Source organism: Suricata suricatta, chromosome 14, assembly GCF_006229205.1.
Source record: "Suricata suricatta isolate VVHF042 chromosome 14, meerkat_22Aug2017_6uvM2_HiC, whole genome shotgun sequence".
Taxonomy (NCBI): domain Eukaryota; kingdom Metazoa; phylum Chordata; class Mammalia; order Carnivora; family Herpestidae; genus Suricata; species Suricata suricatta.
Genome location: NC_043713.1, coordinates 68,742,515 through 68,759,978, shown reverse-complemented (window position 1 = coordinate 68,759,978; position 17,464 = coordinate 68,742,515). Strand labels below are relative to the sequence as shown.

The window sequence follows — 17,464 nt, the reverse complement described above, 5'->3', positions numbered from 1 at the left end:
AATGGGGAGAGGAAAAGTTCCAGCCCCATAGGGTTGGGGTGAACATTCAGGAGCCTATGTGCATCAAGAGCTTAGCTTAGATCCTGGGATGTGGGCACTGCCTAATAAACATGAGCCGCCTGCGCAGATGTGATGTTATATCTGATCTTACATTGCCAGGGTCAACACATTTATTATGTTTTGTGCAAATTCTGTCCCTTCCTCCTACCTCTTGGGGTGTGAATGGTTTTATTTATTTGGTTAAGAGAAGAAAGTTATCCTCGGTTGTATATTAGTCACTCAACAAACCTTTATAAGCACAAAGCCCCCAAGCACCAATATCTACTCTGCTGATAGAGGTCTGAAATGCCCTCATTACTGCCTCCTTCAGACTAAAGTTTGACCCTGTAAAATGCCTCCTCTTCCCAATCCACTTCTAGGATTGTCCGTCACTGAGAAAAGGGCAGGGCAAGAGGGTCTGGAGCTAATGGGCTCCAGCTGGGGAAAGGCCAGAGCCAGAGCAGACCATGCTGGGTGTGTGGTCTGGGCATTCTGAAAAATGTCTGCCCACACAGAAGGAAAAATCCAAGATGGGAAAGAAGCAGCCTCCCCCCCTTCCCCATTTAACCCATCTCTGAGCCTCCCCTTGCAGCCAGCCAGCCAGAAGTTCATGAGCATATACGGACACTTGACAGGTCTCATGGAGCTCACAGCCTGTGACTGGAGTTTGAAGGGTAAGGGAGTGGGGGTGGAGGGTGGGAATGAGAAAGGAGAGGGGAGCAGGAACCAGACCAAAGGGTCCCTATGGGTGGTACTGGCCATATAATTTGTGGGGCCTGGTGCAAAATGAAAACATGAAGCCCCTTGTTAAAAAAAAAAAAAACTATTAAGAATTTCAAGATGGTGACAGTAGAGCATTAAACCAAGCTTGGGACCCTCTGGAATGCACAGATCATAGACCTGTGGAGTTAACCCTACCTATGTACCACAGTAAGAAGGAAGGACTTCACTGTGAGGGCTGTGGGGAGCCACCGAAGGCTTTTGAGCTAGGGATGATAAGATCTGATTTGCATAAACTTTAGTTGCTGTCTCAGGACACCACACCTGGTGATATATGACCCTCTTCTCTGCACTGGTGGTGGCCTTATCCATTTTCCTGAAATACTTTACTCAAAATGTCATTCCCCTGCTCAAGAACCTGCAGTGGCTTCTACCCTCTAATCAGATCCAGCCCAAATTCCCTACACAGACACTCAAGGTCCTTCATAATCTGTCCTCACACGATTTAGTTAACCTGTTGCCAACAAAGGCTGTGTGCTGAATCCCAGAGATGATGAACTAACCCTAAGACACAAAGCAATTATAGGAGGGCAAGCCAGGACTAGAACCCAGGTCTCCTGCTGTTTGCCCATCCTGCCTTGGAACAATGTGAAACCTCACAGTGTGCTTGGTAACCCCCAACCTAGCACATAGTAGCGGCTCAATATGTGCCTGTGGCAGTGAGTTCCTCCTGGAGCACATCTTTGCCAGTGTAAGGGTGTTCCAGAATCCAGGATGTAGTTAACGATAACTACATCCTTCCTGACTCCTCTCCATCACCCCTACATCTAGATACTCAACAAGCTTCGCTGCACCCTCTGGTGCCCCTTGGGCCAGGTCCTGCTCATAGACGTGTGTATGGCTGACAGTTTTTAAAAAGCATTTGGGGGGCATCTGGGCAGCTCAGTCATTTGAGCTTCCAACTCATCCAACCTGGGTGGCTTAGGTGGTTAAGCATTTGACTTTAGCTCAGGTCATGATCCCAGGATTATGGGATCAATTCCCACCTTGGGCTCCTTTTTGAGAGAGAGAGACAGAGTGGGAGTGGAGGAGGGGCAGAGAGGGAGAGGGAGACACAGAATCTGAAGCAGGCTCCAAGCTCTGAGCTGTCAGCACAGAGCCCAACACGGGGCTCAAACTCAAGAACTGTGAAATCATGACCTGAGCTGAGATCAGATGCTTAACCACCTAAGCCACCCAGGTGCCCCTCTTTCTGGAAAAATTTTGAGAGGGCAATAAGGAAACCCCAGGGTAATGTTTGAAAACCCCTTTTAGGGGCACCTGGGTGGCTCAGTTGGTTGAGCGTCCGACTTCAGCTCAGGTCATGATCTCACCATTCATGGGTCCACTGAGGAGAGGTCAATAAAATTGGCAAAGAGTCTTGAGCTGCTGCTACAAATTTCTTTGCAGGTGCTAGTGGGGCAAGAGTCCAACCTACAGCAGCTTGTGCCCTAGATAGGAGATGGGTGGGAGAAACCAGGCCTGTGACTTGTCTAGGAGGACACTGCTCAGGACCCTGGAGGGAATGCCCTATATACTGCTTGGTCTCTATTTAGAGGGCTCTATTTTGAGGTGCTCATCTGCTTGGCTGAAGGAAGGCAGAGGGTGACTTGTGCTGATGTCAGAGCTAGGGGACTTCAACCTTTCTGCTTTGCTCTGGGCAAGCAGTTTCTAAAAGCTGCCCTTAGGACATGGAATGGGAGAAGCAATATTGACTTGGCCTTATATAAGTTCCAAAGCACCTTCACCCTTTATCATATTTGATCTTCATAATGATCTCATACAAAGGACCAGCTAAGCATGGATGGCTCCTGCCTCTAAAAAGAGTTGAATTCGGGGTGTCTGGATGGTCCAGTTGGTTAAGCATCTGACTTCAGCTCAGGTCATGATCTCACGATTCGTGAGTTGGGGCCCTGCATTGGGCTCTGGTGCTGACAGCTCAGAGCCTGGAACCTGCTTCGGACTCTGTGTTGCCTCCTCTCTCTCCCCCTCCCCTACTCTCTCTCTCTCTCTCAACAATAAATAAACATTAAAAAATAATAAAAAGGGGGTGCATTCAACCCCAGGAATGATTGTAACAGCTAAGTTTAGTGAGACCTGATACTTAACTTTTATCTTCTTTTTGGTTTGTTAAAGTCTTGTTCTCAAATCAGAAGTTAGGAGGTTGAGTCAGGGGTAAGCTCATCATTTTGCATTATGAAATTGTTAACTTAAAGTATGCCCATGTTAGGAGTGCCTGGGTGGCTCAGTTGGTTAAGCATCTAACTCTTGATTTGGGCTCAGGTCATGATCTCATCATCATGAGATCAAGCCCTATGTTGGGCTCGGCACTGGGCATGGAGCCGGCTTAAGATTCTCTCTCTCTCTGTCTCTCTCTCTGTCTCTGTCTCTCTCTCTGTCTCTCGCTCTCTCTCTCTCTAAAAAAATTTAAAAAACAAAACAATAGGGCAATAGGGTGGCTCAGTTGGTTAAGCATCCAACTTCACTCAGGTCGTGATTTCATGGTTTGTGAGTTCAAGCTTTGCATCTGGCTCTGTGCTGACAGCTCAGAGCCTGGAGCCTGCTTCAGATTCTAGGTCTCCCCCTTTCTCTGCCCCTCCTTGCCTCTCTCTCTCTCTCTCTCTCAAAAATAAACATTAAAAAAATTAAAAAATTCTCTCTTTCCCTCTCCTTCTGCTCTCTCTCTGAAAGGAAAAAGGAAAGAAAGAAAGAAAGAAAGAAAGAAAGAAAGAAAGAAAGAAAGAAAGAAAGAAAGGATGCACATGTTAGAGCTCTCTGTAAGAGAAAAATATCCATCCAAGCTTGTTCAATACTCTGTTGGGTGTGAGACTTTTCTTTTCAGGGCCCAACACATTATTGGAGGAAGGCAATTCCTACTTCTTCCACTTATTTCTGTCATGGATCTGCCACCTGCCACCCACAGGTCCCAGGTGTCACTCGGCACCTCGAGGCAGCTCCCAAAATTACGGACAGAGATTCCAGAAGGATATTGTCAGTCTCTACAGGGCTCACCTTTTGTCTCCAAAACTTATTAAATGACATCACAAGTAAGGCTGGCAAATAGGCTGAGGGAGTCTGGTTAATGAGGACAGACAGAAGCCTGCAGGCATGGATGCAGGCAGGATGCAAATGAAGAATGACGATAGGTAGAGGTGACAATAGAGCTGAGACCGAACAATCCCAGCTAGCATTACAGAACACTTTCACAAGTGCAGTCCTCTTATCCTTGGCAGCCCTGAGTTGTAAGACAAATTACACCCATTTTGCAGATAAGGATCCTAAGGTCTAGCCAGGTCACAGAGCTATACATAACCAAGCCATGCATCTTAGACCAGGGCTTAATGGGTGTACCTATTGATGTTCGTGGAATAAAAGTAGAAAGTGTACATTTGGTATACTTTTTAAATGATGAGAAATTTCTATTTTGTAGTCTTAAATATCTCCCCTACAAGATGCTTACTAATTACAAAGGGGCCCTTTACAACAGAGAAACGTGGCAGATGCCTCCTTAACCAAGTGTTCAGTGTTAATATCTCAGTAATAAATCATGTTGACAGAATGTAGCCCCTGAACGATGCACTAAGAAGAGCACAACATTGCTTCTGTGGTGTTCTTGCCAAAAATGCATAATCTTGATCTAATTATGAGAAAACATCAGACATTCAAATTGAGGGTTATTTTGTAAAATGACTTACCGTCACTCTTCAATGTCAAGGTTACAAGAGAACAGAGAGATTGGGGAACTGTCACAGATTGGAGGAGACTAAAAAGACATACAATTAAATGCAGTGTGGGGTTCTGGATTACAGACAAAGGAAAACTGTCAAAATTCAGACAGGCTCTGTAGGTTAGTTGATAGTATTAATTAGTGATAATTTCCTGGTTGTGATGATTGTACCAAAGTTGTTTAAGATGTTAATATTAGGGGAAGCTAGGTGAGAGAGGTACAGAAGGTGAAGACTTTAGCAGAACTCTGAACAATTTTTGCAACTTTCTATAAGTCTAGATTATTTCATAATAAAATATTTTCTAAATTCGATGATATAGGAATTATATCTGTTTTTAAAAATAATAATCTTGACAAAGTAAAGCATTAATATATAGCTTCTTCAGATGATACTTTCTCCTCTTCCTGTAGTTATTTTTCTCTTCGAATTTGAGATAGCATTTAGAATCTCTGTATATTCCACATATTCTCAGCTCAAATGCATGACTTCCAAGAAGGTCTACTTGCTCTCCAGAGCTAGAAATCATGTCTTCTTCCCCTGAACTCCTGTGATACTTTACCTGCACCTTTATTAAGGCATTTATCACCTCCACAATGGACATTTATGGTATTTTCCACCCATCCCTCGGGCCTAGCTCTTCTTCTTCTTCTTCTTCTTTTTTTTTAAATTTTAAATGTTTCTTATTTATTTTTGAGAGACAGAGAGAGACAGCACAAGCAGGGCAGGGTCAGAGAGAGAGGGAGACACAGAATCCGAAGCAGGTTCCAGGCTCTGATCTGTCAGCACAGAGCCCAATGCGGGGCTCAAACCCACGAACCGTGAGATCATGACCTGAGCCGAAGTCAGACACTTAACTGACTAAGCCACCCAGGCGCCCGTGGCCTAGCTCTTCTTCCCTCTTCTGACTCCAACCATGAGTTTTTCGTGGAAGCTGCCATGTTTTTTACACACCAATCCCAAGCCACAGTTGATTGGTCCAGGGGTAGATATCTGACTCAGTTGGGCCAATCAGACACTTTCCTAGATCTTCCTTTCCCTTCCCATCTGGAACTGAGAAGTTAATTGGCTGGTTCCGTGAGTTATGAAACGTGGAAGCCATTAGCCATTACTTTCTCTGCTATGTGGGGGAACCCTATCTGACACTAGAGAGGGAAGACAGGTAACAGAGAAGCAGAGAGCGAGAGTGAGACTGAGAGAGACCTAATTCTATTTGTTTTGAAGTTTCCTGTCCTTTCCAAGTGCAGCTTGGCTAATTGACCCTACAGTCTACTATATAATCCCTAGAATCCAATCTCCCATAAAATCTCCCAACAAATCTGTATTAAGGTACCCAGGATAGTTTTAGGCAGCTCTCAACCCATAGACACTCAAAGAATATAGCTACTCTGAAAGATTTCTGTAAATGTTTTATCTCCCCCACTCATCTGGGAGTTGCCAAACACCCACTTAGTTACAGTTTTCATTGGCCTGTGGCTAGGTAGAAAACTAGAGCAATGTGGTGAGTTACAAAGGTAATTTTTTTTAATTGCTAGATTCTGAGATGAGTCTTTTTTAAATTTTATGGCGAGAGCAGAAAGTAATGCTTTATTTTTCCTTTTCTTTGATGTTGTTTGACAAATAACAAAATGTGGCCACATTTGGGGAGAACACTTTACTGGGATGTAAAAAGCTAATGATTCCTCTGGGGCAGAGCCCTCGCCTGGCTCTTGGCACAGCGCAGCTCCTGACACATGGTAGGGCAGGAGGTACCTTCGAAAGAGTGAGATGAGCTAATGGGTTTAGAGAGCTGTTCTGGTCTCCTGCATGTCACGCGGGGATGATCTGATTCAGAACTGTTATAGCTTGTTCATTCACTTCACTCTTATGATTTCCAAATCAGGCTAGATTTATCTATCTGCAAAATGCCCTACTAGTCCTGCCTGACCTTTCCTTTCAAGTGGACCTCAGATTTATTTTCTCTTTTTTGTTGATTTTTTAAATTTATTTTATTTTATTTATTTTATGTTTTTAATGTTTGTTCTTGACAGAGAGAGACACACAGAGTGCAAGTGGGGGAGGGGCGGAGAGAGAGGGAGACACAGAATTCGAAGCAGGCTCTAGGCTCTAAGCTGTCTGCACAGAGCCCATCGTGGGGCTTGAACCCCCAAACCGTAAGATCATGACCTGAGCCAAATTCAGACACTTAACTGACTGAGCCACCCAGGGGCCGTATTTTATTTATTTTAGAGAGAGAACAAGATTGGGGGAGAACGGTAGAGGGGGATAGAGAGAGATTGAGAGAATCTCATGCTCAGCATGGAGCCTGACATAGGCTCGGTCCCATGACCGTGGGATCATGACCTGAGCCAGAATCAAGAACCCAATGCCCAGATGACTGAGCCACCCAGGCACCCCCATTTTCTCTGGTATCCATACATCCATCTAAAGGTGGCTTGACTGGGAGGACAGGTGAAAACTCTCTTCTCAAAACGTGGAGGGTCAGCTTACTACGGTGGGGAGACAGCACTGGATGGCAGTCAGACAGCATTGCAGCCCAACTCTGGTCACCCCTCTGGCTGGTTGCTAATTCTCAGGCAACTTGCTTTATTTCTCCGAGCCTCAGTTTTCCCATTTGTAAAATGGGGATGCTGTCTAGCCTGCCTTCTGCACGGGGCTATTAGGAGAGCTGGAATAAGGCGTGGGCAGGAAATTGGAAACTGGAAATGGGGAGAACTGTTTTATAGGGGCAGTTGGAGGTATTTGAGTAGGAAGTGATGACATCACAGAAATGGGAAGGTAGGGAAGCTTCTCAGTACTTCCTAGCTATTCCTAGCTATGTCTCTTACTTACCTCGCTTCTCTGTGCCTCAGCTTCCTCATGTAGGGAGAGTCACGTCCCACAGTCAGGGTCCCACACTGGACACCGAAGAACACATAAGCTGGTGAGGGAGAGAGAGGCACTCCAGGTGTAACAAAGGCTTGGGATTAGGAATTACTGTGGCAGGAATGAGAAACACTGGTCTTATGTTGTGTTTCATGCATACACTCAAAATACTTCTCTGTCATGATGAGAATTAAGCAAAATAATGGAGGCAGAGCCCTCAACACAGACGGGTACATTGCAAACTCAGTCATGCTCATCCTTACTGCTATCATTTTATTTTAAAGTAAAGGAAACAGAGTCTCTGAAAGGTGATGTGGCAGGCCTAGTGATACAGTTATCAGAGTCAGGCAGGATTTGAATCCACATCCTCTTGACTCTAGAGGCCAGGATCTGAACAACTGTGTTACAGTTGCCCCTTTGTGGGGCCTCTGCTCCTGACCCTAGCTGTCTGCCTGACTCAGCACCTGTGGGTGGCCTTCCTCCTGTGCGTGGGCAGCAGAGCTGGTAAGAAACCTCCCAGTTCCTTGAAAACCAAATATGGCCAGACCAGGTCCTCTGAGACTGGACCCCCCAGGCTGGGCTTGCTCCTGCCTGCTAGTCTGGGTCGTGGGGACTTACTCCCTATACAAACTCTTGGCTTTGCCCCAGAGGACTCTGGGAGAGCCTCTATTCAGATCCCCTTCCTCATGGGATCTTGTTGAGCAAGTGAGACCAGTGTCTCATCCATGTTGCAATAATTCCTAACTCCAAGGCTTTGCTCCTGGAGTGCCCCTCTCTTACCATAGTTACTTCCAGACTATGTGTCCTGGAGTAAGATACTCATCACATCCATCCATACCTTCCTTTCTTCTTCCCTCCCCTCCCCTTCCCTCTTTTTCCCTCCCCTTCCTACTTTTCCCTTCCTTCCTTCCTTCCTTCCTTCCTTCCTTCCTTCCTTCCTTCCTTCCTTCCTTCCTTCCTTCCTTCCATCCAATGGGTACCATCCTGTGCCAGACACTTTATATGCAGTCTCTTCTTGCAGACTAGAAGCCTCTTGAGGCTTGCAGACCAAGCGCCGGGGGATAATTATTCAACCAATATTTGTGGGCCAAGGCTCATCTTCACTATAGTCCTGGTGAGGATCTTATTATCACATCCATTTCAGAGTTGGGAAAACTGACATGAAGAGAGGGGAAGTCCAAAGGATGCTCAGTGGAGATGGGTGGCACTGAGACTTGAACTCTGATCCATTGGACTCTAGAGGCAGTACTGCCCAACTCCTAATGGACGGACAGACCATAGTGAAGGTCAGGTCCTAAGGGAGAGCTAGAGCCACTTCTTCATTTCTTAGCTTCTGAGTAGTTCCCTTAATCCAGAGCCATTCTGATGCAACTGTCCCTCACTCACTTTCCCTACTCCAGCCCCTCCATGGCTGGAGCTGGTCTGATATTTGCCAGGGAGGCTAGAGAGGATTAACTTTTTCCCTTGGTTCCCCCTTTCTGAGACTTTGAGAGTGCCTGTCCTATCTCATAGCTTGCACAGTCCTTTTCAAGGTCACCAGCATTCTTACCTCAGCCCTGCAGAGGTGGGCAGAGTAAGGAGGATCTTCCCCATGGTTCAATAGGGGAACTGAGGCCCCTGCTCTGGTCATATGTTACATCATATGTTACAGGGGGTGGCCTAGCTGGGCCTGGAATCTCTTGCTTCAAGGAGCTGAGCACAGAATTAGCTGCTAGATCTTTCTCGAAGCCATGGTATGAAGTGTTTAGAGTCCAGAAGACCCCAGCTCTGCTTCTCACTAGCTGTGTAGCATTGGGAGAGTCACTTCGCTTTTCAGAACCTCACCTTCTTCTCTGACAAATGGGTATAGTGCTAGTACCCATTTGAGAGATGTTGGGAGGATGAAATAAAATAATACTTGTACATCACTTAGCACAGTGCTCAGACAATGAGGTTATTATTGTGCTTGGTGCCTAACAAAGATCGGATCAGGAGGGCTATCCAGGCCAAGGGTAATTTACTAACATTCCTTTATCACTTCTATGTGCCAAACACATTCATCAAGATACAATCCCTATAACTCGGTGCCATTTTACAGATGAGGCAACTGAGGCTCAGAGAGGGAAAGTGGCTTGCCCTAACTCCCTGTCCAATCAGAGGAAGAGTCTGGGCCTGGACTCAAGTCTGTGTCTATAATGTCAGCTCAATTCTGCTGGATTTTCCAACCTTATCATGTGAAGGCCCAGACTTTGCAGGAAAAGGGAGTTACTGGGGGATCCACAGCAGCTGGGAACAGGTCAGACCACACCAGGGAGGCCTTTTCCATCCTGGCAGTTCTGCACAAGTCTGGGCAATTTTCCAGTTCTAGGATTAAGACAGGAGCTGACTGACAGTCACAGTCCTCAGAAGGGTCCCAGAATCTGGTCCACAGTCTCAGGCCAGCCAGCAGATCTCAGCTTCCCCACATACTCCTCAGTCCCCACCCTACCCTGTGACCATCCCTTCACCACCTCCAGCTTTCAGCATGTCCCCCTCTTTTTTTTTTTTTTTTCAATCAGCTGAGCCTTCTGCCAAAGAAAACTCGTTGATGCCCGCAAACCAGTCAGCAGGGGAGGAGGCTGCCCTGGAATGTCGGAGGGGGGTCACCAAGCTGTTTGTGAGCAGGCCAGCAGAGAAATGTGAGCAGCTACCTTTTTTGGGGAAAGTCCGAACTCCCTCTGTGAGAAAGGATCCAGGGAAGGCTATCTCAGAGGCTTGGGCCTCAGTTTCCCCATGATCACCACCATGGCATTTATGGGGTATAAGTAACTTCAGTTATTGATTCAACAACTATTGGTTGGGTGACTGCTGGGTGCCAGGCACTGAGCTGGCCACTTGGGACACAGCTGACACAGAGCTAAGTCCTGTGCTTGGGTGTACTTTTCAGCAGAAGGCAGTGTCTCAGTAAGTCTCCCAGTGAACAAAAGGCAGGTGCCCCAGGCCCACAACCCCTGGTCAACACTCTTGGACTGGTCAGGTTTCAGAACTCAGAATTTTGATGGTTTTAAAAGGTAATCTGGGGGCGCCTCGGTGGCTCGGTTAAGCTTCTGACTTCGGCTCAGGTCATGATCTTGTGGTTTGTGAGTTCAAGCCCTGCGTTGGGCTCTGTGCTGACAGATGCCTGCTTCGGATTCTTTGTCTTTCTCTCTCTCTGCCTCTCCCCTGCTCGTGCTCTGTTTCTGTCTCTCGAAAATAAATAAACATTAAAAAAATGTTAAAGTTTAACTGGTGGGGTCTGGGCCCACCCATCTCCAATCAAATATATGAATACTGCTGTTGAAGTATTGAGTCTAAGTGGGGCCCCAGTTTGGCCTCCACACGAGTTGAAAACAAGGGATTGAAACCCTGATTCATCTCCCCATTTTCTCAGATGAGAAAACTGAGGCTCAGAGCAGAGGCGTCACGTATCCCAGGCCCTCAAGCAAGCGGATGGTGCCCGTGGGTGGAATGTAGGTCTCAGTGACTCCACATTCAAAGCTTGTCACCAGCAGGGATGCCGGCGGGAGAGAAGCAAGGGCTGAGTAGAGAAGGCTCTCTAGCCAAACCTCAGCGGTCCACCAGTCAGTTCTGCCAGGAAGGAGTTAAGAACAACCTGGACCTCCGCCAGGCCTCTGCACAACGGCTCCTTGCAGGGCCTGCCTGTCTGGGGTCTGTTTACCAGGCCGTGCTTGCATCACTGGCTTCGACATGCAGTGCAAACACACTCACATTCTTGGGTCATGAGAAATGCACAATTGTGATGACATCATGCCCAGAGAGAAGATTTTCACCAGCCTCTCTCCTGCCCACAGTCAAAGCTGTTTAATTAGCAGTCTTAACTGGAACTCTTGTCTTCTTGTAAAAACCAACTGGAGGAATTTATAGGTGGGGGTGATGGGGTTGGAGTGTGTGTGTGTGTGTGTGTGTGTGTGTGTGTGTGTGTGTGTGTTAAGGGATAAAAATAGCCCATCTGGGACTCCTTTTGGGGTATTTGTAAGTATCAGTGCACCACTGTTTATATTAAATCTATGTCACACTGGACATTTTCATCTGAATTTGGCTTAGAGAACAGGACACAGAAACCGCCCATGTCTTTTTGTTTCCTTTTGGGAGGGAGACCTGTAGGCCAAGTAAAAGGGCCCTTGGAGACTATTTAGACCAACCCTCATTATAAAGCCAAGGAAAGGGAAGCCCAGAGAGGGGAGGGCCTTGCCTGAGGTCACACAGTGAGGCTCCAAGTTCCCACATCAATGACAAGCACTTTGTAGTGCTGCCCCCAGCCCCTACTTCAGCTTTGTGAGTTGGTTTTTCAGGGTGTTAGAAAGAGAGATGCTTCTAGCTAGATATCTAGATATCTTTTGAGATCAAAGTGAAGGTAATGGTGTTGGTGTTGGTGGTGGTGTTGGTGGACTTGGAGGTGGCCTGGGGGCAGAGGAGAGAGAGACTGGGACCACAGAAAACCTCACCCTCACCCTCCTGCTCTCCCCTACCCCTAAAGGAACCTACCCTAGGCTTTGAAAGATCTTTTCCTCTTCCAGGCATCCCCAGACTTCCTTTTGCTGCATCTTCATAAGAAGTGCCACGTTCTCACTGGCTTCCTTCTATGACCACTGAAGACTTATTTCCCACCACGAAGGCTAGATTTTTAGTAAATGAAAATAGAAGACATCAGTTAAATTTGATTTTCAGAAGGACACCTGGTGGCTCAGGTGGTTGAGCATCTAACTCTTGATTTTGGCTCAGGTCATGATCCCAGGGTTGTGGGACTGAGCCCCTCGTCCAGCTCCACGTTCCATGCAGAGCTTGCTTGAGGTTCAATCTCTCTGTCTCTTTAAAAAAAAAAAAAAGACTTTCAGATAAACAAAAATAATGTTTTAGTAGGAATATGTCTCATGCAGTATTGGGACACCTAGAAATCTTTGTCCCCTTCATCTTTATTGTCACCATTGTGGCAGATATAATGCTTCCCCATCAGCCTTCCCTCTCTTTCCTCATTAACTTAGCCTTGATTTTGTCGGGGGTGGCATTGTGTCCCAGGCTATGAGTCAATCATGATTAGTCTAAGCTAGTCACAACAATCCTGTTCTCCTTTGCCTTTCCAGACTCCCTTGCAGTCAGGAATGATCTGGTGGCCTTAAAATATGTTTGTAAATTTTTTTTGACACCTTCCTTCTGAAAAGGTGGAGATTCATCCCCACAACCTTGAATGTAGGTTAGACTTAGTGACTCATTTCAAAGAGTGATTTCTGAGGGTAGGTCATAAAAACCATTGTTGTTGTTACCTCGCTGTCTTAGATTACTTGCTCTGGGGGAAATTAGCTGCCATATTGTGAGGACACTCAGCAGCCCTGTGGAGAGGCCCACATGGGAGGAACGAAGTCCTCTCACTGTAGCCAGCACCAGCATACCAGGTATGAGAGTGAGAGACCTTGAAAGTGGCTCAGCCCCAGTCAAGCCTTTGAATGATTGCAATGTGGGCCAACATTTTGACTGCAGCATTAGCCAGAGATATCTTTGTATTAATCATATATTTTTAAGATTTTATTTTTTTTTAATGTTTATTTTTGAGAGAGAATGAGCATGAGCAGGGGAAGGGTGGAGAGAGAGGGCAACAGAGGATCCAAAGCAGGCTCTGTGCTGACAACTGAGAGCCTGATGTGGGTCTTAAACCCACAAACCATGAAATCATGACCTGAGCCAAAATTGGACACTTAACTAACTGAGCCACCAGGTGCCCTAAGATTTTTTAAGTAATATCTACACTCAGTTTGGAGGTTGAACTTACAACCCTGAAATTAAGAGTCACATGCTCTACCAGTTAAGCCTGCCAGGGACCCCTGTATTAATCATATTTTAAATTTTCTGTATTTTATGATATTTAGACATCTTTGGGGGGGGGCTTGCTGGCTGAGAAAAAACTGCCCCACCCAGGGCTAGCTAATTCCTAGAGACAGTAAACAACCTGTTGGTGAGCCCACCTTTTATGTACAAACCAATCCTGAGTCCATACGTCCCCTCCCATACCTCCTTATCTAACTTCTATACCAAGCTAATATTTCCCTTGACCTAGATCAACCCAAGGCCAGGTAATAGACAACTAGGGACAACCCCGGTGCTTCAGAGCCCACTGGAATTATCCAAACTATCCAAACATACCTTGCCTTGCCTTGCTATCCCACAGAAACCCCAATGAAGGTTGTGGCCTTGGCTTTCTCCTGCCCCTGTCTGCCTCCTGACTAACACTGGTGCTTCCCCTATGGCCCCACATGACATGATGCGCCTCTTCTTTCCAGGAGAACTGTGAATAATGTTAAACTTTTCTTTCAGTGGTATCAAACTCTCCATGTCATCATGTAGTCATCTTTATAAATGAAGACACAGGCACAAATCACCCCTGAGAGATCCTGTTTCAGAACCACCAAACTACACCATCCCTAACTGACCCACAGAAACTAAGAAATAGGAAAATGTTTATGGCAGTGTTAAGAAACTAGATTTTGGGTAATTTGTTCCCCATAAATGGGTAACTAATACAAACGGTCATGTAACCTAGTTAGTTCTGACTAGTAAGACATAAGGGAAAGTATGCTGGGGTGCTTCTAGAAAGCTTTCCTCATAAAAGGATCAAAAGGGAGAGGAGAGCTCAGGGGTATGACCTTCCTTGAACAAGGATGATACTTAAAGAAATGACAGCCATCTGGGGACCATGAGGCACTGAAAATAAGGATAGAGGAGTGAAAAAGTAGAAAGGACCTGTGTTGGGGCTCTTGGGTGGCTCAGTTGGCTAAGTGTTCGACTTTGGCTCAGGTCATGATCTTGTGGTTTATGAGTTTGAGTCCTGCATTGGGCTCTCTGCTGACAGCTCAGAGCCTGGAGCCTGCTTCAGATTCTGTGTCTCCTTTTCTCTCTGCCCCGCCCCCCCCCACTCATTCTCTCTCTCTCTCTCTCTCTCTCTCTCTCTCAAAAATAAGTATTAAAAAAAATTTTTTTAAAGAAGGAACCTGTATCTTTTATAACATCATTAAGCAGGTGGACTAACTGTAACCATCTGCATGAAGATTTGCAGACAAGCAAGCAGTCAATGTGGTTATGGTTTTAGGTACTGTATCCTGCAACTTGCAGCTTAATGCATTCCTAACCAATACAGCCAGCATGCACAATAACAGCTCACTTAATTGGAGTAACTTGTACAATGACTTATCTACAACCTGAAATGAAGCTAAAAGGCCAACTGAGCACCAAAACCAACACCACAATGTCCATATCAGGCACCTTACTCTCAGGTAAACTTTCCCTCACCTTTGCTCATAGCCTTTTAACTTTTACTGTAGACACAATTCTAACAAGCATTCATTCCTTAGGTGTCTTCTTAGGCCAAAGTAGCTTGGAAATAAAATTCAATTCAATAATCAATCATTTGTTATTGTGCAACACACTGTGGGAGGTCCTGCTTGACACTGGGGATCCATGAATGAGTTTCAAGAGAGTGAGCAACATGATCTCATTGGTCAAAGTAACTTGGGCTGTAGAGACCAGAGGGAGCCTGGAAAAAGAAGAAGAGAAAAGTTGCTAGTGAATGTCAATCTATTAAGAAAATGTATGTTTAAAAGTATTTTCCATGGAAAATTCCATTAACAGGACAAATCACTCTAACTTTTCTTAATTGTTGCTAATCCTGGTTTTCCAAAATACCCCACATATGTGTATGCTTTAACTTCCTGAATCCCTTAAAAGTTTTCACAAGTGAAATAGTGTGCCAGGCCTGGATCGGAGTTCAGAGGAAACACAGAATGTAGCAATGCTAAGATATCCCAGTGCACAACTATTCCACCTGTATAGATGGATTCTGAGGCCCAGGAGGAGGGAACAACCCGGAGTGACACAGTAAACTAGGGGCAGACCAAGGACTAGAATTCAGAATTCTGAATTTTCTCTCATGAGGAGGAGGGTCTTCACCCTGTGCTGTAAGCTTCTCCCCACCACCACCCCCATCCTGAGTCAGGAAGCTCTGCCTGCCTAGGATTTCCTGTGTGTGGGAAAGAAACAGAATGAGCAGATAAATCCTCTGAGGCTTGTTTTCAAGTGCATGAGGCCCTCTCCCTGGCCTCCGTGCCCTGGCCAAGATGACCAATCCATTGACATGTGTTTTTGTGTGTTTCTAAAAGTAATTCAAAAGGATGGCTGTGCATCCTTGAAGCACAAGGCTGGACATGGTAGGGGTGGTGAGTATGGGTCATTGTTCTTGTACACTGGGAGCTGCCTGGGTTGGGTCCTCCCAGAAACAGACCCTAAAACAAATATTTAAGTGTCAGGAATCTATCTGGGAAGTGATCCCAGGGACTCCCTGTCAGGGAGTGGGGAAGCAAGACAGAGAATGGAAGAGAGCCAGTAAGGGAAGCACTATTAGGGCAGATACTATGCTGATCAACTAGTGCTCAGTCCTATTAGGGACCTCCCAGAGACGGTGTAGAGCATACCTCAGACATCCTAACCAAAGGGTTAGGGAGTTGGGCTCTCTATCCACGCATTTTCTATCCTTCAATGGCCAAGTGCTGCTTCTGGGGGTGCTAGTCCTTGGCATTCCAGCATGTTCCTGAGGCCAGAACAACACCATCAGGCAGAATTACAGGCATTCAGTGAGCAGCCTTTGGTGGGTAGAGGTGATCGTTGGTGGGATAGGGGCCATGTCTGGTCCAGGAATTGACCATTAATTAGTTTTACATTCACAGGAAAAGGTGGACACAGGCCCAAGAGACATGTCTCCCCCTCCAGGGCAGGGAAGGATATGAAGGGTGTGTACTGCATTGCAGGGGCTTTTTCCTGTCCCCTCCATCACCCCTTTCTTCTCAGGTCAGGGAGCCATATTTCTGTGATAGTCAGCTAGTATGCATGAGTATGCATCTCTTCCTCTTTGATGCCCAGGCTAGACGGCACTTCCCAGCCTCTCTTGTAGTTAGGAGTGGCCATGTGACTGATCCCAGACAATGAAATGTGAGCAGAAGAGATGTGTACCTTTTCCAGGCTTGGCCCCTCCCCCCAACATACTGTCCTTTCTCTTTCTTTCCCTTTCTGTGGCCAATTTAGAGGCCAATGGTGGAAAGTCTTTAATGGTGCTTTGGAGGAAGATGATGTCATGCAAATTACTGCACAAATCACTATTACTAGTTGGGGTTAGTTCTCTGAAGGAAAAGGAAGCTTTAGGAAGCACTTTGCCTCTTGATCCAGGCAGAGGGAACAGCATGGACAAAGGCAGGAAAGAGAAACCCAAAGCAAGCCAGTGTAATGAACACTGGGAGAGCAATGGGTAATGACCAAGGGAGAGTGGCATGAGAGGAAGGTGCATGATCCTGATACAGGATTCATGGGTTTGTGGGAGGTTATTTGATGGGTTTGGACCAGACACAGCCTTGGTACCCTCCCCCATCAAACAGGGGCAGAACATCAGTTTAAAAACCAGTTTGCTTCTAATTTCTGTATAAGTCTAATTACATCAAATAGAAGTGGGGGTTTTGATTTTTTACTTTGCTTTTCTGTTTGGAGTATCATTGTAACTACTGTATTGTAAATGACGGAAAATAATTGCATATGTTAAAAAAATAAATTGTATAAAATAAAATAAAATAGCAGAGAAAACAAAAAAAAAAGTTTCTCTATACCTTATCTCTAAAAAAAAAAAATAAAATAAAAACCAGTTTGTTGGGGCACCTGGGTGGCTCAGTTGGTTAAGCGTCCAACATTGGCTCAGGTCACAATCTCACAGTTTGTGGGTTCGAGCCCCGCATCAGGCTCTGTGCCAATAGCTAGCCCAGAGCCTGGAGCTTGTCTTCAGATTGTGTCTCCCTCTCTCTCTGACCCTCCCCTGCTCACACTGTCTCTCTTTCTCTCTCAAAAATAAAATAAAACATTAAAAAAAACCCCAAATTGTAACTAGGAGTGGCTGAACTTAGTAACTCAAAATTTGTGTGTGGCTTGGATAGTCGTGGAGTTGAGTGGACTCCATGCCTAGAGTCCCCCGTCCCAGAGTCAGGGCCCCCTTCCCCTCCCAGTGGAGAAAGGGCTTTTCTGTGTTCCAGTCACAG

General features: G+C 45.9%; 1 long non-coding RNA gene across 1 annotated transcript; it reads left to right on the top strand.

Annotated features, from left to right (window-relative positions):
• Window positions 1-645: 645 nt before the first annotated feature.
• On the top strand, window positions 646-11,965 carry LOC115277823. Its single transcript, XR_003902529.1, has 3 exons — window positions 646-713; window positions 9,926-10,045; window positions 11,907-11,965. It is a non-coding gene; the product is annotated as an uncharacterized LOC115277823 (long non-coding RNA).
• The last annotated feature ends 5,499 nt before the right edge of the window (window positions 11,966-17,464 follow it).